Source organism: Heterocephalus glaber, unplaced genomic scaffold, assembly GCF_053883595.1.
Source record: "Heterocephalus glaber isolate CG9 unplaced genomic scaffold, H.glaber_assembly_v1.0 deba00001472, whole genome shotgun sequence".
Lineage (NCBI taxonomy): Eukaryota > Metazoa > Chordata > Mammalia > Rodentia > Bathyergidae > Heterocephalus > Heterocephalus glaber.
Genome location: NW_028258315.1, coordinates 73535285 through 73562587, shown reverse-complemented (window position 1 = coordinate 73562587; position 27303 = coordinate 73535285). Strand labels below are relative to the sequence as shown.

Here is a 27303-nt window from a genome sequence, read left to right as displayed (position 1 = left end):
ATTCAGAAAAGTTGTACTCATTAATAGTGAAGGAAAGAAGCCGACTTTGAGTCTAAAGTAGCCTTGTTGCAATGTCATTTAAAAGATGGATGTTCACAACCATGCATCTATTCAGGCTAACAATCCAGACTATCTTGAGAAGATAAATGGATCAGAGAGGCTGGTTAATGCATTATCTTTGTTTTGCTGCTGGCTAGCAATAGAGAAATGTTATGACAGCCAATAGGTTGTCCTGCTCTGTTTTCATGTTGATGTAAAGTAACCAATATACTGAACATTAAAAATTTCCCATGCCACTTTAATTCCTGAAAAGAAGCCCCAAAATAGAATGGAAAGAATAAATAAAATGTAGCTTAGCATTCTGCAGACTTTTCCACTCATTCCCAAATAAATCAGAAATCTCTTTTTTTTGTGCCCTAAAACATAAAGATTGCTAATATCTTGTTTCCTTCCCTTGGATAGGATTCTCTGAAAGCTGGAAATAGTGTGTCCATGGATTCATTTTTGTAGCTATGTCTCAGAGGCCATCTGAGGTAAGAGTTTAAAGACTTAAAGACAGAAATAATTTGCAAGAGGGAATTCTCTTATGAGGACAGGACTTTGAATTATGATCACTGGTCAGATTAAAAAGGCAGAGGGACTTTAAGCTGGCCTGTCTTTTGCTTTTGGAAGCTGTGGAAGAAATGAATTACTGACAGGTTGGAACAATAGTGATGGTCAAGTCATCATTTTACTACTGTGCTTTCAAAGCAATTTAGAGGAATTTTGGGAAAATATTTTAGAAGTGTATGAATGTGTTAGAATGTGTTTTAAACATTCATTTAATTTCCTTTTCCAAGTCAGGCTATGTGTGGAAATCAAGTTGTGAATATATAAGTTGGGATATAATCTTTTGAAAGTACCAAGAAAATCAACTCAAACTGGCTTATGACTGCAAAGAAAATATTTCAGCTTATGCAATTTTAGAAAGCCAAAGTCAGGGCACACTGACATTAGACACTGTTTGATCAAGAGTCACTAGGACTCTGACTTTATTGCTCCTGCTTCTTCTATCTCTGCCTTCTCTGGTATTTTGCCATCATTTCGAGACTGATTGCCTTCATGGTAGCAAAGGGCTGTAGCAGTTCCTCCCCACACATGGCCCTATCCAGTCAAGGTGACTATGCCCTTATTCTTTCAGTCCTTAAAAGGGCCTGAAATGTTTTCTCATCAGTTCACTGAGCAGGCTTTTGCTATCTCATACACTCACCACTGGAGGATTCTGGATTCAACTTTCTCAGAATCTCAAATGTAAATGTGAAATGTCAGAGACAGCTGAATAGGTAGTTGGTATGCAACCAACAAGTATCCAGGATGATGCCCTGAAACTAAGGTCCTTCTATTCATAGGTCAAAGAAATAGAATTTCCGATTCACTTCTTTCCCGTGAATCTATGTTAGGACATATTTCTGATGATTGTTGACATATCATCGTTATCTGTTCAGTTCTTAAAGATACCCAGGGAAGCCCAATCCCTTTCTTTACACTAGAGCGCAGTATGATATTTCACAGCTAGTGAACTCACCCTTCCCCAACTCTGGGTGCTATTTAATCTTGTATTTTCTTATTTAGTAGTCACTGGAAAGAAAGAACAGCTGGCCTAGCCATTCTGTATGATATCCCTAAATCTGTTTTCAGTATTTTGTTATCACTTTTATGTCTTTGCCTCCTGATGTCACAGCAAGGTAAATATCCTTATTTACTATGGTCTCTACCTCACTGGTTTGAGGAAGGTGTAACTAATTTATCCAAGATCATAGTCTATATTACAACAAAGATATGGTATTAATGGCTATAGCTTTCAAGTTGTAGAAGTTAGTAAACTACAACCATGGCTAAAATGTGACCTATTTTTGTAAATTAAGTTTTATTGGAACAGAGCCACATTCACTCATTTCTATATATCTGTGAATGCTTTCACTATGATAGCAGAGTTAAATAATTGTGGCAGATACTGTATAATCTGAAAGGCCTAAAATATTTACAATATTGCCTTTTACAAGAAAAGTTTACTGACTCATGGATTTTATGAGCCACATTCTTCACTTTAAGAACTATGAAAGATTTTACAGCTGGATATTACAATCTTTTTATACCTTTCAAAGTGATCAAAGACTGGTGGGGGTGAAAACAACCTGAGAAGATCCATCTAGTCTTAGTTTTTCATTCCACAGATCACAGACTGAGGCTCACAGATGACCAGTAATGTACACAAGATTCCATGACATATTAGAAGTGGACCAGAGTATGCTTTATTTGCTGTACCCAGGTTTGTGTATTGGAAGAGTACCTAAGCATACTGCTACCCAGAAAGGTATGAGGTCTAAAAAATATGAGGAAGAGTGTTGGGTGGAGTAGTGAAGCTCTGGGATTTTCCAGTTTGGGCAAGCTATTTAACTTAGTTGCACTCAGTTTCTTTACCTGTAGAATGAAAATGATAATATGATCCACTAGGAGTTATGCTATGAATATGACATCCAATGTAAAGAACATAAGAATATATCCTGGTTAGCTGATGTTGTCATCATTATCATCACGGTTATCAAAATCAGAGGATACTACATTCATACCCATTCTTTCTTCTTTCCTTCCAGTCTCAGAGGAAGGAGGTGTGATGTTTAATCTTGATTGTTAATTTGTTTGGCTTGAGAGATGCCTAGGAGATTAGTAAAGCACTCTCTCCGGTGTGCATAGATGGGCCACCAGGATGTGCCCTTGGAGACTGCTCCCTGGCCTCTTCTTCTCTGGCTCCTCCCTTGGTCTCTGCTTCCCACATGCCCTGAATTGACCATTTTGCCTCTGCCACACCCTTCTGTCATGATGTTTCTGCCTTAGAGAAAGATAACATGGCCAGAAACCTCCGAAACTGTGGTCCAAATCAAAGCACCCTCCTTTAAGTTGAAGGTATCAAGTATTTTGTCCCAGCAACAGGAAAGCTAATACAGTGCACCACCCTCCTCTTTAAGGCTAACTGCTTCAGCTGGGAGATGGAAACACTATTGTCTTTCCTCTCTAAGGACATTATCCTGTCAGTTACCTCATCTTTCCCGTATTTTCTGTTGCTTTTCTTTGCTGTTCTCTCAAATTATCAAGAAAATCCTCAAGTCTTAAATATTAACAAAGACATTGATGAAGACATCACTGTCACCTGTTTTGTCTAAATAGTAACATACTTCTCTCCCTCTCTTTATTGCTCTAATAGTTCACATCACTATTTTTATGTTCTAAAGTAGCATTCTAAATTTAACTCCCCTGAGTCTGCCTTAGCTGGGGTCACAGACAAATCTGTGAGGCTCTATATAGTCTTCACCTATCTCAGTCTCATGTAGCTTTACAATTCTTGACACCACACTTCATGAGAGTCTCTTTTCCTTCTGATTTTGAAACATAGCCCTATTTTACTTCTCTCCTCCTAGGAAGTCTTTCTGTCAAGTGATCCCTCCCTACCTACCTTGTATGTGTTTCCTGAGTTATACCTTGTACTTTGGCACGGCTTTAGTGATTGTCTATTGAGCTGTGAGGAATGTCCCCATCTGAACATAGTGGCAGAGTACATTACCAGCCTAACTGCTCCTAGATTACGCCTCTGTTTGACTCCTCGTACTCTTCTTCTTCATTCACATGATGCTCTCATTCTTAGTGTATCGGAACATTTGTTATCAATCATGATCTGCTTGGAGAGCTTTAAAAGCAAGATAATACTTTAACATATTTTTTTAACTTTTAAAAAAAGCTAAGAAAACTTACAAAGTATGTACTTTCAGATAAGCAGGATTCAAATCATAAAAGAACATTACCCACATTTTAGGAACATTTTTAGTGTTCCTTTTCAGTTAATAATCATCTATCCAATGATAATCATTATCCTCACTTTTAATGACATTTATTAGTTTAGCCTATTTCTGAATGTCATTTAAATGAAGTCACATAGTATACATTATTTTGTGTCTGGCTTATTTTCTCATTACATTTGGAGACTCATCTGTTTTTTTGAGTGCAGTTGTTTGCTCATGTTTACTTATTGCTGTGCAGTGTTCCATTGTATGAATACACACTTTATGGATCCCTTTCTCTGTTGTTGGAAATTTGGGTTATTTTCAGTTTTTGTTATTATAAAATAGGACTATTATGAAATTCTCAAATATGTTATTCAGTACTCATATGTACATGTTTCTATTGGGTATATTCCTAGAAATGAAACTGCTCGGTGATAGCACATGCATACATACATTCAATACTGGTAGATTTTGACAGTTTTTTAAAATGGTATAATCAGTTTATATTCTCACTCCCATGATATGAGCATTCTTTTCATGCCACAAATAATCTAAGTGTGTGTTTGAGCAATTCTATGAGTTACTATTTTATTTTCATTTTATACTTGAATAAAATCTGAGGCTTAGATAAAATAAGTGACCAAAGTCATGTGTTACTAATTTATCCTCTACAGTAGTCTGATCCCAGATCCTATATACTTTTTTTTTTTTTGGTACCAGGGATCGAACTCGGGACCTTGTGCTTTCAAAGCAGGCGGTGGAACCACTGAGCTAAATCCCTGACCTGGAGCCTATGTACTTTTAACCACTAACCTTTCCTCCTCCTCTAGGTTAAGGGTGTCATCATCCACAGATGAACCCCTACTTTATAACTTCTGGAGTTAATTAGGATAAAACTTAAAATTAGCCCAAGGTATGCCAATTCCTGCTGTGGCCAACAAGTTGGTACTAACAGTAGTTTGAGGCTTGTCTTTGGTCTCTTGAAGAAATGAACTCACTTAGAGGTTTCCAGAACTAGTCTTTATATTTTCTGAGCTGATCTGAAAGTTAGAAACCTTGAGATCATTCCTCTTTCTCACTACGCCTGGCTGGGTTCCAAATCCCGTGCGACTCCGCATTCCCTCTATTTGTTTCTTCCTCAGTGCTCCTGTTACTGTCTCATCCTGTCTCTTTTAACACTTGTAATAGATGGCTACTTGTGTACCCACATTTATGTTCTGTGCTCTGAATTCCTCCAGGCACGAACTGAGTCATATGCATTCTTTGTCCCAGCAGTATCTGACACATAGAGAAAAAGAACGGGCTCACACTTTGGGGCTATATTAGTCAACTTTCCCATTGCTGGACCAAATACCTGACACTTGCAACTCAAAGAAGAAAGGTTTATTTGGCTTATGGTTTAGAGACTTCAGTGCATGGTTGTTTGGCTCCAAGGAAGAAAAATCATGGAAGAAGGGCATGTCAGATCAAAGAGTCTTAATTCAAAGTGGCTAGGAAGCAGAACAGAGGAACAATACCAGAGAGGAAGGAGCCAGGGACTAGATGTAGCACCCATGGTCATGCTTCCATGACCCAACCAGACAAACCCAGAAGTGTGCTTTGCTATTCTCCTAGGCATCTTTCAAACCAATCAAGTTGACCATCAAGCTTAACTGTCAGAGAAACTGATTAAAATACTCCTGCTAGGAGCCAAAAGGCACAAAAGGACTGGTTTTTTCCTGTGGTCATATAAGCTCTATAGCATTGGTTTGTGCTGTCTGTTTTGAATGGCCTGATGATGTGCTCTGACCTGTGGGAGAACAAGGTAATTCTTACACAGGCCCTGGCCCATTTCCATAGCTCATTTGGGCATTCAATCTCTCTTGTTTCAAAAGATGAAAGATGGAGATGACCCAGATTCCAAGATCATTTCTTTTACGAAAACTTGGTGTATGCCAGTGGAATTATTGTGGTAGATCAAGGTTCTCATTTACCCTGTTTCAAATTGAATGGCTAATTATGATTAGGAATCAGATTAGGTAAGTCTGCGATCAGGTAATAGAAACACTAAGAACAAATCTGTCCCTTTTATAAGAAATAAAGTGTTAGTTATCATTCTGTTGTAGGGAAACATATCTGACACACACAACTTAAGGAAGAAAATATTTATTTTCTTTCACGATTTTAGAGATTTTAGTCCATGATTGGCTGGCTTCCAGGCAGAAACATGGTAGAAGGGTGAGACAGAGAAAGCTGCTCACATCATAGCAACCAGGAAGGTTGGGAAGACTGAGCACAAACAGAAGAGGTTAGGGACAAGCTTATTCCCTTCTGGGTTACAGCTCAGTAACCTATTTCCTCTAACTATGGCCCACTTCCTAGCAGCACATTCAGCCTTGAGCTCATCAATGGGTTAAATTCATTGCTAAGGTTTGTTAGCCCATGATCTAATCATGTTCCAGAAGCCCTTCCTTCAAGCACATGAACATTTTTCAGAATATTATGGATTCACCCTGTAACATAAGAGAGTCCTGGCTGTGAGTCCATTGGTAGGCTAGACATTTTTTTTTAAGTCTCATAATTTTATACTCTTGGAAGAAGGTAAATAAAAATATTAAGTGCAGTCACATTTAAAAAATTCCTTTCCCTTACGTTTTTTTTTTCCTACTACCTTCCCATAGTTGTAAATTCTCAAGTTTAATATTCTCTCATTCTAATATATCACTGTACTGGGTTGAGAGCCAGACTGATGGGTCCAACTCTTGGCACTGCCACATCCTGTCTATGTGATCTGGAACTAATTATTTAGCCTTTCTGAGTCTCTGCCATTTCTTCTTTGCAAACTGGATTTGCCTTACTGAATTTTAATTGAGATTAATATATATTTATATATATATTTTCACGAGTATATATAAAACTCTTAGAATAGTTCCAGTCCATATTGAGTGTCCTGGCAAATTTGACTTTTTAAAAAAATTGCACCAGACACAGCTATTTTATGATGTTATCTAGAGAAGAGAAAGCATTTCTACAGTAACCACAAACAAATTTATTTATTGTTATGTTTTATGTTGTAATAGCTTTTATTACTAGGGTGAAAAATGGTCAGATGTAAATGAACTTAAATCTAAACTATTTTTTCACCAGTTTATTGTATATTTTCTGTGCTTTCTTTCCATAATAGAAGCCTATATTCTCTACACATGTTATAATAATTCCTTATGTTTGTATTGCATTTTAAAGTTCATAAGCTCCTTTCACGTATAAAATCTCATTTGAATGTCTCAGAAATCCTTGCAAAATGGACAGGGCTTTTAAAATATTTATTTCTGTGTTATTTAAGGGATAAGAAAGCTTGTCTTCCTGTAGTGAAGGGAACTTTGCCAGGTCTCAAGGCAAGTAAATGACAGAGCTAAGATTACCATCCTTCTTGCCCCTGTAATTCACACTATCAAGTTTCTGGTTTCTGTATAAACATGCATATGAGGGAGATTGGTAAGCTACAGTTGAATAGTGTTTATGTCCATTAGTAAAATGTATGCACACAAAATAGCTCCTATCACCACAAAAATTAGGTGTTAAAAACCCTCTAAGTAGGAGAATTCACAGCCAAGGGCATCATTTTAAAATAAAAGTGGGCAATAGAAATCCCAAATGAGCCCATCAAAGCTTTTAAAATTTTAGTCTCACTAAAATAACTGAAAACAGCACTGCCAATGAGAACAATATGAATGAGAGTGTATACTTTAATGCATAGCAAGGCAGTCCCAGGATATCCCTTCAGACTGGTAGTAGCAAGCAGATATATGCTTTTTTGTGTATTTTTGCAGATACTGGCATACCACGAGATTATTTTCTTCCTGGTCTGCTTTACTATCCAAATGTTCGATATCTTTCTGACTTTATGGCTCAGAATTATTGATTTCTGCCTTCCTGGAACCCACTTCCTGACAGCCCCTCTTAGATGCCTCTCAGCTTTCTTCCTTGGGTCAGAAATGGCCAAAATGCAGTACTAAAGCTCCTATTTATCTTCTCTTAGCTCACCCAAGGCTCCCTGCAATACCCCTCTTCCTTTCCTACCATTCCTTCTCTCTCATTTTAATTCCCAAACCCAAGGTCATCTTTATTAATTTATCCTGTAAAAGACTAACTTGGCATATGCTAGAACTCAAACCTTCACTCTTGTAGAATAAAAGTGTGAGCACTAGAATTTTGCACAAGACTTCATTCGCCTCAGCTAAAACATGGAGTTCATATGTAGTCTATCATAGGTCCTCAGGAAAATTCCTTTTGAAGGCCTGGAATTTAGTGATTCATCCAGATTAATTTGGATTCAGTGCCCTTCTCATTGGAAGCCTATGGAAATTGTGGAATGAATAAAGCATAGCTAGTGTTCACTGTTTGTAATTTGGGTGACTTAAACTTTTCTGTCTTTGCACAAGTCCTCACTCAACCTGGCCAAGGCTGTATACCTATAATCCAAAATATTCCTTGATGGAGCTGTGTTTGTGTTTGAAAATGAATAAACAGCATGCCATCTCTGTAGACACTCTCCAGTAAGAATGTTGGGGGAGAGATCTATCTCATTTTATTGCCAGTTGGTTGAAGGAAAGTTGCAATCGATAAGCACCTTAGGTCCATGAGTACTCACAAGGAGAAAGAATCTCCCTGAAATATGATGCTGGGTGTTGAGCTGTAGCTCAGATGGCTGCTGCAGGGCCCAAGGTGCAGCCAAGGTGGACCATCCACAGTTCCCACTCTCATTCTCTCATCTTAATTGTTCACTGCCTTTGGAAATCACTTTGCCTAAGGTCACGGTTCCTCCAAGGAAGGAAGGGGAAGACAAAATCCAATACTTTTTATTTCTATAGATATTTTTATTAGTACAGTACATGCTTCTGATACATAGTGATTACATTCAGTTTAGGGGTTTGATGCATATACTACATATCGCATCTCGACTCTATTTTACTCCCCCTACTCCCCACACTCTCCTCTCTCCTCTTTCACAGAGTGCCTTCCCATCATCTAGAACTCAAATGCCCAGTCCCTTGGTTCAATTCAGGATAACTCTAAAGGGCCTCCAAGTCCCAGAACAGCCATGGGGCAGAAAGCCCTTGTTAGAGTGCAGCATACTTCAGCTCCTCCCTTGGCCTACACCTGTGTCTTCCCTTCCTGGAAGCATTGATCCGGCCTAGTCTTGTTGCTTCCCTTTCCTCCTGTGGTGATCCCCAAAGCACTCCCAATAAAACTCTCACACACAAGTCTCACAATATTGGATCCTGTTTCCCAGGTAACCCACCTCTGACAAAGGCTGATTGTCTATGCAGTGGCTTGGCTGAAAACTGAGGGCAAAATCACTTCCTGTCCACCTCCATTGCCAAGCACACCACGCTGGTCTCAAGCAGTTTTCACTCTTAAAATCCCACATTTGGCAGAGAGCTGAAGCACTTTCCATGATGTCTGGATGTTTATTGCTGTGGAACTTCATAAGGAAAAGTGGCAGTACACAATTCTTTAAATCCTGGTTATCTATTAGTGATATTTCTTAGTAAAAATTTCTTCTTCCTGTGTTCAAAAAGAAGCAAAGAATTGTTTAGCTTTCATGACCCTAAATTCATACTCTTTAATCATTGTCCTTAATGTTGAGGTCAGACATATAGTAGTGAACATGAAAGATACACCTTGGGTTCTCATGGCAGGGAGAGAAAGGTAAAGTGGCAGTCACAGTATGGCTACAGACCCTGTCATTGGGGCAGCTATATTATCCTGTGAGGTTATAGAAAAGCAGCTAAACTAGAGGTAAGGAAGGGGTTTAGAGAAGGCTTTTTTATAAATACTGAGAGTCAGGGATTGTGTCGGTGAGTGAACCTTGGGAAAGCGTAGCGTGAGATCTGAGCAAGGCATGGAGCTTTATGGGAGGCTCGGAAAAGAGATGGGTCCCTGGTGGGCTCAATTGCTGATAGGTATTCATAGTTCTGACTGGCATAGGGTTTGACATGGAATGAGGTGAGCACAGACCCTAGAAATGGCAACAGAGGTGGGACCTGTAACACTTAGCTAAATATGTTAGAGAAATTAACCTGTATCTTCAGAACAGTGGAGAAACATCAATGGATTGGAGCAGGAAAGGTGTTTTTTTTTTTTTTTTACTGTATTTGCTTAAATTGTGAATTTAATATTTGAGTCAAATCATGATCATTTATGCTATATGTCTTAGTCAGCTTTTTCATTGTTGGTATAAAACTACCTGATCCCCACAACTTAAAGGAGAAGAAATTATTTGGCTCATGGTTTCAGACATTTCAGCCCAGGGTCAGCTGGATCCAGTGCAGAACATCATAGCAGAATGGCTTGGTGGAGCAAAGCTGCTCAGTTCATGGCAGCAAGAGGCAGAGCATGGGAACAGTGCCAGAGAGGCAGGGACCAGGGACCAGATATAAACCCAAAGATCACACCCCTGTGACCCACCCAGACATACCAAAAGTGTGCTTTGTTTATCTCCTAGGCAGCTTACAAGCCAATCAAATTGACAATTAGGCTTAACTGCCACACTATAGTGTAGATTAGTATAGTTATGTAAGTGAGAAAATTCTGAAAGTAGAGCCCAAATATAATCAGGACAAGAGCTCATTCTCTTTAGTGTGTCTTGACCCCGAGAGGCTAGTTTTTAAGGACACGGTGGATTTCTAGAATTCCAAGGACAGGAAACCCAGAGGTGGTAGTGAAAGGTGAAGGCCTATACGCTAAGAACAGTGAGGCAGCTTGGGTGTGTATGTGTGAGTGTGCATGCATGCTGCTCTCTGCATGGACACATTTACCTCTCCTTTTCAGTATCTGTCTCTTTTTTTCTACCCATGGGCCTCTATTTCTTAATTTCTCTCTCACTGGGTTCCTTTTTGCCTCTTTAGGCAAAGCAAGCACTACCAAGATGTCTGTTGAAGAGATCCCTCTGCACAAAGTTCCCAGAGCCATGTCTTAGCCACTGTGTCTCATCTGGCTTCTCAGAATGTCTCATTCTACATAGCTGAGTGGATGGGAGCACCCAGTGTTTACAGATAGCAGTTTTCAGCTCAAGACTGCTTAAGGACTGAATAGAAAGCATAATTGTCTTTCTTCCTGTGATTTTATTCATATCTAAGCTTTCTTAATTAAAAACTGATTATATTTCCCCCAAGTAAATATTTGATCTTACACCCAGCAGCTGTGCTGGAATCAGTGCTTCCCAGGAAGTTATCCCCAAACTTGGATCTGCTGCAGGGGCCCCAACCCAGGCCCCACCAGTATGTCACACTTTTCCTGCAGAAACTCATTTCTTTCAGACTGCTAAATTGTGGGGGAGCAACTGAAGGCAGATATTGATCTGTAAGAACAAATAAAAGAGAATGACTAGAATAAATAAACTTTAGGAAGCCAAATTGTACAAATCATTAGGCCCCATCAAAATACCTGCTCTGCTCAAAGATTCTTTACTTTGAAAAAATTAAATTAAAAGAAGACAAAGATTAAAAAAATTGACTGATGTACTTGTTATGATTTGGGGTTTCTTTTTGTATGAAGATGTTATTGGAGCTACTGCTTCTTGATGTTTGTGATGTTTTTTTTTTCTCTGCTCCATTCTATTTGAAGTAAGATGTTTGCTTCACTCCAGCAATTTAGATTTCCTAATTGATGTTTCCAAGGAAGAGGCTTCTCCTGGTTCCTCTCTCACTCTTCTGCGCTCAGAGACATTGCGAATCCCTGTGTTGACCATCTTCATACCAGGCAAGCACATCTTAGACACCACTTTGCTGTGGTGGCTTAGCACGCAAAGTGGTGTTTGCCAGGATATGCAGGGCGTGGAGTTAAGAGCAGCAGCCTGCCTCTCAGTTAAGCTGGATACTCTACACTGTGCTACTGCACAGCCATCCAATGACAGTTATGCACATACATTTTATATAAATGAGACCCTTTCCTGTATAATGACTCTGGAAGAGGTGTGAGAAAGATAAAAAGATAAAAAGAGACAGACAAGCTTTGATTTCAGGTCTGTTGTGGGTGGTGAGGCATTAGGCAGGTCCCTCAACCTCCCTGATCATCTTCTATTCTTTCAGGTCAGATTGGATGATCTTTGATATCCTTCCCACAAACCTAATATTGGGAATGACTATATATGGAATTTAGGAAAAAGAAGTTCTGTCTTGAGGAGTTTAGTTCTCCTAAAAGTAGAAATTTCAGAAGAGACTATGTCCACAAAATTAGTGGCTCTTATTCCTTGAGTGAGGATTAATTGAAATAGTTTCCATTTTGGCTGCAGAGGAATACCACTTAACATTTTCTTCCTTTTTCTTCTCTCCACCAGAATGCAATGTGTGTATGCAAGAAGGGCTGAGGGTAGCCAGAAGGGTGTGTGTGTATGCATGCCTATGTGTGTTTGGGGAAGGGTAGATCTGAAGGACCTGAAAAAGAACAAGCATATCAGCAGAATATGACATTCAGCTTAAGGAACAAGTGGGCAATTTCCCCCTCTCTTTGGCTACTCTGCTTTTTATAGCAGGTTCTGTGCAATAACTGCCGCCTTCTTGAATTTCTGTACCTCCTTATTATTATTTTCTAGGCCTGCCTGGAGGGAATTATTTATAAAGACTTCTTGCTGTTCTTACAGGCCTCTGTTACTCACTCTGCATCCAGCAGCTCTTCAATAAAGACTTGTTGAATAGTATTGAATATAATTATGTTTCAAATCTTAGCTCTTGGATGCAGCCCTCTTTAAGGAAACTGAAGTGCTGAGGTTGTTAGGGGTGACGAAGCCTCAAGAAGGTAAACCAAGTTATTGAAGGCCAGTATTGTCTTTTCTCCTGTAAGACTTGATGGCTTAATTATCATTCTAATGGCTTCAGGAAGCCATTTACTCACCTCTGCCAGGTTTGCAAGGAACACTTACTCATTTTTCATAGATGAATGTTCATAGATGAGTGACTCTCATCTCTCCTACTCCTGTACTCTTCTAAGACATCATAGTTTTATGCCAAAAGTTTGTGCTAATTCCCTACACTGGTAGCTTTTCAGAGTTTGATGTGCATTAGAGCCACTCAGGGGACTTGTTGAGATACAGATTACTGGGCATCAACCCCAGAGTTCCTGATTCAGTAGATCTGGGCTCCCTCCGTCAAATCTGCTTTTCTAACTAGTTCCCCCTTGATGTTGATGCCATTGGTACTTTGGCCTTAGATTGATAATCTCTGCTCTAGTCTCCTTACCTCCTTTCTTGGTCCCCAATATCATTACCTGTGCAGAAGCTAAATGATATGTTAAAAATATAAATCAGAATTCATCACACCCCGCCCATACCTTCCCAGATCCTTACCCTAGTTTGTGAGGACTTGTGTCCTGGCTCACACAGCCACACGGTTTGACAGTGCCTAGCTTCTCAACCTTACCTGCCTCATCTTCTGAACCTGTCTCACCTGCCTCCAGTCTGGACCTGGGCACATCTGCTCTTTCTACTCTTTGCTTTTAAGAGAAACCTTTTCTTCTCCTTTTATTGTATCTAGTAGTATCTGCACATTCTTTCCTTTTTAGCAACACTGTTGCTTTCTTCAGAGATGTCATTTTTATCCACACAAGCAAAGGATATAACCCCACTTACTCACTTTTCTCCTTTGTAGACTTTAGCATAATGTTTCCTGATATTCATTTGTGTTTTGACTTTATGAATAACTGTATATCTTCAGAAATTATAAACTCCCTAAAGAAGGGGGCCATATATATTTTGGTCACTGCTAAATATTTCATGCATAGTAGCGCCTGACACATTTGTTCAGTGAAAGAGCTTGGATAGGTGGATAGACAGTAAAGGAAATCTGTCCCTCTATTCACAATACTTCTGGCACCAAATGTGTGGTTTTCCAGCTATTGTAATTCTCTAGGTTTCTTTGGAACCAACAGGTTGTCCTACAATTAAATTTTGACAGTATCTATCCAAAATTAATGTAGTCTCCACAGATTAAGGGCTCAGCTGTGCAAGACTGCCTCTCACTTCAGGCACCGATCACAAGCAGTGGACCACCAGATTACCCCCATTGTGTTTGACTTGGTTACAGATTGGAGGTTCCCATGATTCCTTGCTTAAATCCAGTTATTTGCTAGAATGGCTCACAGAACTCAGGAAAGCATTTTACTTATGTTTGCTTCTTTATCATGAAGGATATAAATGTACAGCCAAATGAAGAGCTTCGTAGGGTAAGATCTGAAAGGGTCCCAAGTGCAGGGGCTTTTGTTACCATGGAATTTTGGGAAATACTGCTTTCCTGGCATGTGAATATATTCAGCCTTAAAGCTTTTCAGATTCCTTCATTTAGGGTTTTTATGGAGGTCCCATTGTACAAGCATGACTGATTAAATCATTGGTAATTGGAGACCAACTCAACCTCTAGCTCCTTTCCACCCTCCCTGGAGATCAGGGATGGGGCTGAAAGTTCCAATTCTCTAATCTTGTCTTGGAATTTCTGATGAACAATTCTCATCCAGAAGCTATCTAGGGCCCTACCAGTCATCCCGTTAACATGCAGTTATGTACTTATCACAGTGGCGAGTCCTTATTCTAAGGACTAAGCCCAAGTGTGATAATTAAAGATGTTCCTAACATTCTTATTACTCAGAAAGTTATCACAATTTTAGGAGGGCAATGTCAGGAATGGGAGAGGCAGAAAAATATATAAGACAAATATATGGCATGTATTTCCTATGTTACAGACAGATAGGGCTCTAGAAAAAGCTTAAAGAGGAAGAAAAGTATGCTTGCTACCTCGCAGTTGACTCTAGCTATGAGCACTGCTTCATTTGCCAATGAACATATCCAAAATCTGATTTTAAAATTTTAGGGCAACATTCTAGAATTTCCTGGTGCAACCAACATTACCCCTCTTCCAAGACACACAGTACCTTGCTTGGTCAGATCAGTTTAAAACATCGTGTCTTACTTTAAACTCCTTTCTCTGGAAATCTGATTCTGAAGTTAAAACCAAGTCTGTAACTCAAAGAACTGAACTATGTATCTTTGAAATGTAGTGCTTTTTATTCACAATAAGGTCAAGGTTTGGGGAAACATGCTCTTGGTTCAAAATAACAGAATTCTTTGAGAGGTAGTTTGGTAGAATTTCAAATTCTTCCTTTTTGGGGTTTTCCTTTCACATGACCTATTTCCCTGGGGAAAATTTGCTCCCTCTTGTATTCCATAACTTTGTATTTTTTCTGGCTACCTTCTCTCCCTAGATTTCATCCTTGGAACTCATTTCCAAGAACGCAAGCATTCCTCAGAGTTCATAGGCAGGTAGATTTATAACAGTTACAGGTAGGTTCAAAGCAAATTTGAAACCCCTGGCTTCTTTCTACTTATCTACTCTGGCATAGCCCTAACTTCCCTGACTATGAGTTAAATCCAAATTTTTAATTTTCAGTTGTGTAAGCTTGAAGTGAACAAGTAATCATACAGGTGGACAACTGTCAACTGTGCATACCTTATTGCAAGTGGCTGGGAAGTTGATACAGGAATTCATGGTCTTCACTACTCATGGTTAAGGCAAAAAGATGGTCCCAGAATGAATGTTTGTACTTCATAGATTTGGGTTTTTTTTCAAAGAAATGTGTTGCATGGAAGCAAGTTTCCAGGTGGTAACTGTCTGAACTGGGCTTTGACACACTTCACTCTGGTACAAATACAGTGTTAGGGACTTTTAGCAGGCAAAACTAAGTTGGAAAGCCAGAGATTTTATGCACCTGGAATTAGGAAAATACCATAAATCACAGAGGGCAGTTACTTCCTTTTGGCTGTTCAGGGTTTCCTTTCTGGCATCAGAACACAGTTTCCCATGAGGGTGAATCCCCAGCCCTACCATCTCATGGTTCAAGTGTTACTGTTTGAAGACAATGTTTTCTCAGGTACTGAGAATTTGACCCAGGGGCTTCACATTGAACTGCATCCTCAAATCTTTTGAATTTTGTTTCTGAGACAGGGTTTTGTAAAGTTCCTGAGTTGCCGAGGCTGAGCTTTAACTGTGATCCTCACACCTCAGGCCCCCAGAGTACTGAGATCATAGGTAGTTGTGCACCACCATACCCAGCTCATTGAAAAATCATTTTAAGGGGTCCTGTTTCTGTACATCTTGTATCAATTTTTGTTCGGAAAAAACAGCGTTGGGTGGTAGAGATAAGATCTTTCGTCAGTCATGGGTAAGTTTGTTAAAGATAAACTCCTCTTCCAGGGTGAAGGGAAGACAAGTTTGCTAGCAGCCCCCTTCTGGGATCGGAGTGTTTTAAACTCAGAATCCTCAGCTGTGATCCACATCAACCCTGTGTGTGTAGTACCTACCTGGGCCACTCTGCATTTTCCTCAAGGGACTTGAGGAATAAGGGATGCCACTGCACATGGTGCCTGCTTTGGCATGAGTGATCTGGTTCTGCTCTCTCCCACAGAAGTCTGGCCATGTATGATACTGTGGCAGGCTTGCTTAGTACACTTGGGATACTGTAGAATCTCAGACCCCTCACAGCTCACGGCGACTCTCTTAGCTTGGTTCCAGGGAAGGGTGTGTGCACCAGACCTCACTAGTATGGGCAGAGCAGATTTCTGGCCGAGGAGTCATGTTGGTATAGTCACTTGACAAAGGTCAGGCCTGTAGGAAGAATCTTCAAGACTTTTGTTGGAGTTATTGGACCACAGATATTGAATAAAAGTACAGGCATCTTTGTCATTCCATAGAAAGAGCTCCTTAAGAGAGAATCCCACACAGAGCAAAGCAGAAGTGAGGAAAGGAGAAAAGAGAAGGGCAGAAAGAGAGGGAGATTGGTTGGAGTTGAAAATGGGATTGATTTCATATAGCAATGTTGATTGAGAGCTTGGATATTGCCCTACCTTTTCCGTTCCGTACTTACATAAGCCAATACATTCACTTTATTTGAGCAAGTCAGTTTGTGTTGGATTTTTGATATTAGCAAGTGAAAAAGTCCTATCAAAGATAGTTGCAAGAGGGAAGAGTGGGCTAAGCCTCTCAGAGACCCCCTATGTGGGCTTATTGTAATGACAAAAGAATTGACTGTGTTATACTTAAACATTAATTTCTCCCTGCCCCTAACTGAGAAGAAGCCCAATTTATTTTTCAAACATGAGAAAGGAAATAGAGTTTTCTATCCAAACTTTCCCTGTGTGTCAACTTTGTACCCTACTCTAAAATACATCTAAGTAATGACTGTTTATTAGGGTATGAAGCTTGATACTTTTTCCCAGGTGGCTCCCCAATCAGTTGTCTGGTTTTTGATGCTCTAGTTATATATATCTATACATCTTATTTCCAAGTATGATGGGAGAATTGTGAATCAAAGCAAATGAGGCAAGATGAGTGCAGGAAGAAAGGCAAAAAGCATGAAAGGAAGTAATGCTTTGGATCTCCTTGAGCTAAACCCAGATTAAGAAGTTAGAAATTTAGGATGGTAGATTTTTTTTTTAATCTAAATCCATCACTCCAAGGTGGTTCTGTGGTTCTGCAGAAAAATGATTAATTTGATGCTAGATTGTCAATGGAATAGTGTTATTGCTGTAACAATAATGCATTAGCAAAGTGCTGGAAATTTAGGGTTACATAGTGAAATCCTGTGACATGAAAAGACTGGCTGATTCTTTCAGGCCAGCTTTGTTTTCAAAGGGAAGAAATTATTTCTGTAGCTTTTAATTTTTGTGTTGTACATGTGTGTGCACACATGTATGTATACTCATGTATATCCATGCACACACATGTATCTGTGTGACAGGCATATATGCATGAACATATGAGCACATGCATGTCTACGTATGCTTTTATATGTGCTTGCATCTAGATATTTATCTTTCTATTTTGGGAGCAGAATCATAATAATCTTCCCAACATTTCACACATAATTGGTGGTATTTTTATTACTAAATGTACTTTTACCTTTCCAGTAATAGTTTCACATGGTTATTAAGAGAAGGAGGATAAAGAGGGAATAAAATTTATCCATCACAGTTGTGGCAGGAAATACTTATAAAAAAAAAAAATCAGAAGCAAAAACCAAGTAATTGATTGAGCAAAGAACCAAGGTAAATATTGAGACTTTTATGAAATGGACTTGTGATCCTAGATCCAATTCTTTCTGCAGACTTGTTTCTGACTTATCATCGTACAAACCATGTGTCAGTTTCCTAAAAGGTGTGTCACTCTTCTGAGGTGATTTGCTTGTTACCTGGCCAGGCCTCCGTTTATGATTTAAATATGATGGAGGGCTGGATATTCAATGTAGCAATATTCAAAAGTGGGGCCTAGGGAGGTAAGAGGTAACTGGATCGTGAGGGACCAATCAGTGGAGATGACCATTAGCCCCGTGATGAGTTTGTAGTTGAATAGGCTATTAGGAGGTGGGGCCCAGTTGGAGGAAGTAGGTCCCTGGGATGTGCCTTTGAAGAATATATCTTGTCCCTGGCCCTTTCCCCCCTGTCTAGCTCTTTGTCTTCTACTCTGCTTCTTGGTTGTCCTGAGGTGAGCAGCTTTCCTCCACCATTCCCTTCTATGAAGTTTCTGTCTTGGAGCCAGACAACTATGGACCAAAACCTCTGAAACTCTGAGCTAAAACAAGCTTTTCTTCAAATTGTGTATGCCAGATATTTTGTCCCAGTAATGAAAAAGTAACGTATGTCCTTTTAGCCTTCTGAGTTCCTACCTTTTCACTTGCATTCATGCTTTGCCTGGAATATTGCGTCCTTTCTTTGTGAGCCCTCCATGTCTGTCTCACTGTGACCAGATCTGTCCAGGGCCGAGTTCGTATTTATGGCCTAATGCTCAAAACTACCTCACCCTTTCAGTTAGATATCATGTCTTGCTTTTTCTTTGGCATAAAGGGAGAAAACATATTAAATGATGCTTCTTGTTTTTACTCATACACACATGTACACACACACACACACACACTACCCTAAGTTACTTTCAAGATCAATTCTGGGAAACATCAGAAGTGAGATAAAGATGTATGAGAACTGCACAGAAGTTGGAGTGCTTTTTTATTTTTTAAAGAGAAATTTTCACTTGAGAGCAAAATTTTAATTGGATGTCTAAACTTTCCAGATAAGCTTTTGTTCACCATTTGTCATGAATTTACAGGGGGAAGGAGAAAAAAAATCAATATTCTACAGTACTTCTTTCATCCCAAGGAAGTTGAAAGACTTAAGCTGCAAAGTGAGGAGATCAGAAGAGAAGCAGATTTATTTAAAAGAAAAACCCATCTTACCAATGTCATTTGGAAGAACAGACCCTTTCTGAAGCAATTTCTGATCTCCTTTCTAAAGGCTATCACTATTAATGGGTGACCATGAAGATGAGAGGCAAGAAGAAGATGGTACAGAGAAAAATGCACACTACAATTTTCTCTTCTCCACAGTTTTTGAGAATGAGATACCAGCTGTAAATGTAGACAATTTGCAAGCATTTAAGCCAGACTTGCTGCCAAATTTCAATGTCTTTGCTAATCAGGACTCAAAGCATCACTCTCTGCTACAATTCCAAACAGCTGGGAAGTGGGAAATAGGGCAGAACTTCCCAAGCCTGGCTTTCACAGACCCTTCCTCGGCATACTTCAGTTTTCTTTGTAGTACAGTGATGTCATTTCATGACTCTTTAAAAAAAACATAATTACATTTTGATGAATATGTTTGAGAATTTCCTGGTTTCTTGTTTGGATACTGTGGTATTACAAGGGAAAAATGTAGCATTTTTTTCCTTAGACATTGCAAGGCACCTGAAAAATACCCCTATAATAGGCAGATTAATGAGAGCAAAGCATAACACATTTTTAAACCACGGTTTTGTGTGATAAGGAAACTTCAGAGATGGAGACTCAAGAGACAGGGAAAGCTACATATTTTTTTTTCATTTAGTTTGGTGAAGAAAGGACAGCTGTGAAGAAATAGGATTGGACCTGATGATAATAAACTGGGAAGAACCTAGCAAGCCTTGCTTATTAAGATATGCTTAGCCTTTGTATAACACCCCTTCCCTATGGATAAAGGGCAGGATTTCTACCACATGAGGGTCTTCAGAAGAGAAGTTCAGAGACACCTTTTCTTCAGCTGAAATAGTATGCCAAACAGGTAGTTTTGGCGCAGCATTTTCTGCATACTACTAGTATTGGATATGAAGTGGTTTTGTTTTGTTCATTAATGGCTACCGCTTTAGTCTAGCAAACCTCATTTTATTCCTTATTAAATCTCACTTCAGGTTTTTAAGTCTGTTATCAAGTTAAAAAGTTCAGCATATATAATTGATATTAATTCATTTTAGTCATCCTCCCTCTTTTTCAGCTTACTGCCCTTCCCAACATCTTGTAGTTGATCATTAGCTGGAGACATCCAATAGCTTTTCTTGGCAAGACTGTGAAAGAGTAACTTCTGCTCTTTGCAGTGTTTTCATCTTTGTGGTTTACTGGCATGTTCAACTCTAACTTACGTATCTTGGCATGATTAATGCTGATGGTACTGACCTTTCAACAATTTCTGTGGAGTGGTGGCTAGTTCTTTGACATTAGAATGTGGACTATTTAATGCATCTGCTCTCAATTTCAAGGAAATCAGGACTTTGCACCTAATATCATCCTTTTATGCTGCCAAAGACTTTTATTGGAAAAGGGAAAAGGGAAAGAATTTGAGAGAAGTAATAAATATTTTCCTCATAATGGCCCACAAAATGGTGACAGGAAGATCACGGATGTGGAATAATTAGATGTTTAATGAGTTTACTTTTTAATCTCAAAACAGTACTGTGGCTGGTACAGACTTTCTAGGTAATAGTTCAAAGAAAGTTCTAAATTGCCGAGCTATTAGAAGGCAATAGTGTGATTTTTCTTATAGAAAAGACTAAATTAGAGAAGACTCTCCTTATCTTGACTTATGCAGTATACAATGTGTGGAAGCATCACATGGTAGCCCATAAATGTGTATAGTTTTTATATGTCAATTAATATAACTATAGAAAAAAATGTAAAGAAAAAGTCTAAAATTGCACAAGCAACCATTGTAGAAACATACACTCAGTTTGTCTCTTGTAGCTCTTGCGGTGCTCTTGTTTCCCTTGCCCTGCCTACATAAAAGTGTAGAATAGGAAAATTGGAATTGTCTTTGAAGTGACCATGAATAGTGGTGGTTGTCAGTATTAAATAGCTATGTTTAAACCTTGAATTTAGGTTGATCTGGAAAAGTGAGTGGCATTAAATCCCTCACTTCTGGAGCACATTGGGCTGAGTAATAGGCACCTAGATATGGTGGGTCACAGCTACACAGAGTAAGCAAATGAATGCTGAGCAACACCACCTGTAGAATTGAATTAATAGGCCTTCTGCCATGGGACTCATACTGTGGGAGACTTTACATTCACCAAGACACATACACATTCTCTGTCTATGCACACACACGCACACACACACACACACACAGGTGTGTGCGTGCCTGCATATCTCATAAACGATACTTGATGCCTCTCTTACTCAAGATGCAGCACTCAGCACTGGCAGCTAAACATCCACACTCATGACTACTAATACTTTTTGGGCCCACATTTTGCCTGATATTCTCAAACAAAAGATGACTACATTTGAATGTCATGAAGATTTGTGGGTTATGCTGTCTGAAAAAAGGACTGCTTTCAAATGTGGGGAGGATTTGAGCATCAAAAGCACTCAGGTAAGACAAAAGACTACATCCTAAAGCCTTGTTCTCGGCATGAGAGTAGTCGTTTATGCCATAAAAGACATGTTAGTGTTCAGTAGGACCAAGGGCCCGTTTCTTGCTTCTCTCCATGGTTCTGAAGTTCCTCACGAATTTAGGGTGCTGTTGGCAAGAGCTGCACACGTTGACTGAAGAACATTTTGAAATATTAACAGTTACTCATTCCCAAGTCACAGATCCATTAACTGAACACCCAGATGTGTGCAATAACAATTAAATTAAGTCATCTTTGATATTTTGCTGACTTTCAGTTACATAAAACCCGTAACTATATGCATTAAAAAGTATAGTTATGAAATGTTTATTAAAGGTAGAGTATAACATATTAACTGTTTGTAGATTTATGTATAAGTTAAAAATACTAAAAATATGATATTTAGGCTTTTATTTGTATTCTTGTCTAAGGGCCTTACAAATATTTCAGTGAGGGGTAATAAAGTATCAGATTATGGTAGTTGCTTCATAAAATTTAACTTCCTCCCCCCTCTTTAAACTATTTGTCTTTCACAGTGCACAATTAGCTAACTATATCTCTGAACTTGTTCATCATTTTATAGAAGTAGAACTATAGGATGATGGCTAAGACTTTTCTAATCTTACATATTCTGTTTCTTTCCCATGGAGCTCAAGACAAATTAGGCAGAACAAAGTGGAATGTGATTCCATCAGTGTTCTGTTTTTAGTTCAACTGGAGCTTTATGAGACTCAATAGCAAACAGGACAGATTTGATACCTTCTACTTTGTATTTAAATATATTTTTCTTTTTTCAGGATGGCTGCAAACTTACTTGGTTAGCAAAATTTGCATTTTTTCCACCACTTGAAGAACATTTCTGTCTTTAACCACAGCAACAGTAACAACAATATTAATCTGACTATAGAGAAATACTTTGCAATTTTATATACTTATGTTTATTTCACCACCTTTTAATAAGTTAGAAAAAAAACTGTAGCTTCTGACATTTTGATTGGTATAGTTGCAAAGGCAATAACAATGTGGAAGGATTTTCAGATCTATTTATTCTTATATTTTATTAACAAACTGAGGCCAGACAGTAATTTTAACCTGGGTTATACATCTCAGAATATCTTATATATTTTTCTTTTTATGGAAATCAAAATATAACTAACTATAGATTTAAGAGAATATTTACTTCATGATAGTTTATTTTTCATTCTGATAAATTAATAGCTAGCTCTCTGGGAAAAGGTAACTTGATGATTAGAGTGTCTAACCTTTAATTTTTCAAAAGTTTTGGGAGCATTGTATTTGTTGTTCATGACAGTAAGTTTGAGATCTGTATCCTTTTACACAAAGAGGGACAATAGGAATACAAGCATTAGGCCAGGAGTTGAGACATCTAGATTCTAGGTTCTACTTTATATAATCATCCTGAGCCTTATCTCATTTGTTTAATAACGTTAATAATATGTATGCCCCGTCTTGTATTTCATGGCTTTGGTGAAGAATAGACTAGATGACAGATGTGAAAGTGCTTTAAAAATCAATTACTACCAAAAGTAAAAGGAATCAGGGCCAAATTTAGTCTGCCACCTTTTTTGTAAATAAAGTTTTATTGGAACACAACAACATCCACAAGGTTATGTATTATCTTTGTTTGAGTAATAGTGACAGAAGCCACATGGTCTACAAAGGTGGAAGTATATGTTATTGTATTCATTTAAGAAAAAGCCTGCTGACTCTTGTTAAAAACCAATTTTTGGTTGGAATTCTCAAATATGAGAAGAAATAAGTATCTATTATACATTTTCAGAGGAACCTTCAGCTGATAAGAGAGCACTTTTCTTTAATGAAGAACAACAGCTAATGAATAAAGAAGTAATAATAGAAAATCTCCACTTTTATAGTCCTATGGAATAATTGGTGCAGGAAAGGATTAGATGTCATTAGACGTTAAAACCTTTCCATAAAGTACTGCTGAGTGCTGAGGGCTGACCAGACCCTTGGATACCTGAAGCGTGAAGTGATAGGGAATAAAGAAAGATGGACAATATTCAAGAGGGAGGAACATGCTTCTGGTGGACAGGCTCAGCAATCTCCGTGGTTGAACCACTTTTATCATTAAGCAAGAAGCACAAGGGTAGGATAGTGTACTTTTCATGGAACAGCAAGGTCAGTAAATGTGTAACTAGTGAATGGAGAACAGGTCCTTCTCTATGCCTGGATGCGCTCATTCTTTGTATTGTCTTCTGGAGATGTCATCTTGTCCCGTGAGTCCTATGTTTGTGTGTTTTCTACACATAGCCAGGAAGCCTATGGTTTTCCATTAACTTCTCTGTTCCTAAAGCAAGTTACATTGGCCTTGGACCCTACAGGACCCAAGTCATGTAGCCTGGTCACCAACAGCTAAGCAGTAATATGCTTCCACTATGTGAAAGCATAATACCACAAATCACTTGCTTATTGTCAAAGGGAAAACATAATCTTTATATGGGAGCAATGGAGTAGTCACTACCTTATCTATGTCGTCAAATTCATCCTCACTAAAAGTGAGACAGTAGATGTGATATGCCTCCGAACATGATGCAAAGTTTTAAGAAATAGTAATTTATGAAATGCTCTTGTCAAAGATTTGGAAGGTGAATTTAATCAAGGTATAGATATAATTTCCAAATAATAAAAGTACTGAGAATACAGGAATCAGAGGAATCAGTTAAATCACACACACACACACACACACACACACACACACACACACAAATCTAAAACCAAATAGCATGGAGGGCTGTTCTGTTACATCAGGAATGTAATAACCAAATGTAATATCTTCACTGAGTTCAGAATAAAAAAGAAGAGAGCTATAAAAGATATTATAGGCCAGGTAGGGAATTTGAATATTACCTGGATATTGGATATTATTAGAGAAATATTGTGAATTGATAATTAAAATAATGATAATGATCTTGTGGTTATATAAGGTAAAGTTTACTGAGTTAATTTTAGATGCTTGAGACAGACACATAAAATCCCACATGTAAATCATAGTGAAATGTTAGTAGTTGAATTATAGGTACAGATGTTAGAGAGTTCACTGGACTAGTCTTTTAACTTTACTACATTCGATATTTCCAAAATGAAATATGGGGAAACAAATCTAACAAGCGATTTTCTCAGGTGAAGTAAAGAAGTCAAAGTAATTGACATTTAGTAGAAGGAAGACACAAGCTTCTTCGACATTTGACTAATGGTGCTGTACACTATTGGTCTGTCCGGTATGTATAGCTTCTCAGGTACAAGAATAAGACACAAAACATTCTTTTTTCATGGTTTTTTCCCACAGATGTTCATTCCTAATGGTGATTCATCTTCTAGCCAGGGAAGCCACCCAAACAATACTTTTATCTTATTAAATTTCATCTCACTAGTTGCCACCCATCATTCCAGCCTATCAAAATCTTTAGAATTTTGATTGGTTCATTCAATCTGGCAGTTATCTTTTCTGGTCTGTGACACCTGAATGGTTGATGAGCTCATTTTCTATGTCTCCATCCAAGTAGGTAATAAAGATTTTGGATAGCAATCCCTCCCTGTTGCCTACCAGTTGAAGGCAAGCCTCAAAGCTGCCTAGCACCTGCTCCTTTCCAGGCTGCCACAGGCATACTCACCAGTCCTGTTTGGGACCCATGCTTCAGCGAGCTACAAACACAGTCTGTCAGCTTTGCCCCAGAACCCCTTGTGTACCAGCCACTTTGGATCCTGTCTGCTTTAGCACTTCTTCCAGCTGCTGCTGCTGTAACCTGCCCAGCATGGGTGCTTCTGGACTCCACCAGGTGCAGCCTGGACACCCCCTGCCCCCTGTCTGTGAGGGGTCTCTTGCCTTCTGTTCAGAGATACTGTTGTTGACACAGAGGCATGCAACACTGCAGGACCACAATCTTACCAAGGCATGTTCAGCTTGGAAATGTCAGTAATTTCTGCCCTCTGGAGTAAGTCTTTGAAGCCTAAGATGCATACTTTGTCCTTTCCTCACCTAGGCAGATCATCTGAGTTGTATCTGATATGGAGTGAGTTGGCAGCACTCAGTAGCTCTGTGTTGGTTTTACTTTACTATACTACCTGTTTTCTCAGTCCTATTTTCCTCTGACTCAGGTTCTGCCTTCTGGAAACTCATACAAAGACAGACTCCCTCTGTTGTGTCTGCATATCTCTAGTGTGTCATCAAGGATCCAGTGAAGAGCTGCCAAATCCCTTCTCATGCCAAGACCCCTTGTGAAAGCATTCTCCTGGGTTGTTGATCCACGAGTGCTTCTGTGGATGCCTGTGAATATCATGAGCATATGTGACATAATTGGATCAACTGTTCTAATTTTAAATTGGTTTTGCTGTATGCAAATTATTCATTCAAATTATTTTTAGGAACAATATGTTGTGAGGATATCTTTTCCATTCTGAAGAGCAAAAGACAAATATTTCTTTTAAGTTAGTGGTTCATGATTTAAGTTTACCTGTGTAAAAGTTCTATTTCAAGTTTTTCTTGCTTCTGCTATTGATTTATTTATTTTTATATCCTTTTGTTCTTTCATTTTAAAATTTCCAGAAGTCTAAGAAATGTGACTAATGGACTTATTTATTGTTTGTTATAGATTACTTTGAGAATCATGTATATACAGTCTCATATATCACTTCAATGTAGAAGAAAAGACAAATGTAAAGGCTATGAAGTATGAAATAGTTCAGCAGATTCAAGCTAATATGCATATATACAAATACAGGATATATATTATCTATACGTATACACATATATTTATATGTATATCTAAACCATTCATATTTAATATGTAGAATCATGACCCAGTAATGATTCACTGGGAGGCAATACAGGATAATGGTTGTGAGTGTATATTATAAAGTAATATAAGTATATATATATATATATATATATATATATATATATTTTTTTTTTTTTTTTTTTTTTTTGGTACCAGGGATCGAACTTGGGACCTTGCGCTTGCGAGGCAGGCACCGGAACCACTGAGCTAAATCCCTGGCCCTAAAATAATATTTTTGGAAGAACATATCCATTCTCTGCCATTAACTTTCTCAGTTTGTTAATTAACTGTATTTAATCCCTCTATGCCTGTTTCCTCATCAGTATGAGAATGGTATTACTAGTACTTTGAGATTATTGTGAAAGCTGAGTGAGTTAAATATATAAAAAGTAATTACGAAAGTACCTGGCAATTAGTAAGGGCTCTGTAAATATGAGCTGATATTATTGTGATGAATAATTCTTACTAAAATGATTACTACGACCATTACGATGACTTCTTTTCTGGAGGTCATTTTCTTTTTAGCATACACTGTAGGTTTGTGCCTGTAACTACAACATAAGCAAAAATAGTCTCTAGGCAGCTAAAATAGATAAAAAATTATAGTGCTAAATACAAGCTCATGTCTTAGATCTTTATTCAGATCATATTTATTCTTATGTTGCATTCAGTATTAAGTTTTCAGGTTAATTTTCTGAATCATAGTTATTGGAAGCATCTTATTAGAAAGCAGAGGGGTAGTTGTTGCTAGGGTATAGTGAGCCAAAGCTTTGTAGTAGCAGGTGACAACCACAAAATAGGAGACAATACATGAAAAAAATCACAAGATCCCCGGTGCATGATGAATATGAATATCAACTCATCAAACAAACATTTATTAAGCACTTACTTCATTCTAGGCACTACTCTAGTTCCAGAAAATTCAAAAGTGAATGTGACTGACAAGACCCCCTTCCT

At 38.4% G+C, this 27303-nt stretch overlaps 1 protein-coding gene and 1 long non-coding RNA gene across 13 annotated transcripts in view; both read left to right on the top strand.

Annotated features, from left to right (window-relative positions):
* Positions 1-26460, top strand: part of LOC147826407 (uncharacterized) — a 55247-nt gene extending 28787 nt beyond the window's left edge. The window contains exons 2-3 of the long non-coding RNA XR_015439170.1: positions 463-2353; positions 18941-26460. This is a non-coding gene — a long non-coding RNA (uncharacterized LOC147826407). The remainder of the gene's footprint in view (positions 1-462; positions 2354-18940) is intronic.
* Positions 1-27303, top strand: part of Rbms3 (RNA binding motif single stranded interacting protein 3) — a 1369918-nt gene that overhangs the window by 78484 nt on the left and 1264131 nt on the right. The gene's annotated exons all lie outside the window — the stretch shown is intronic.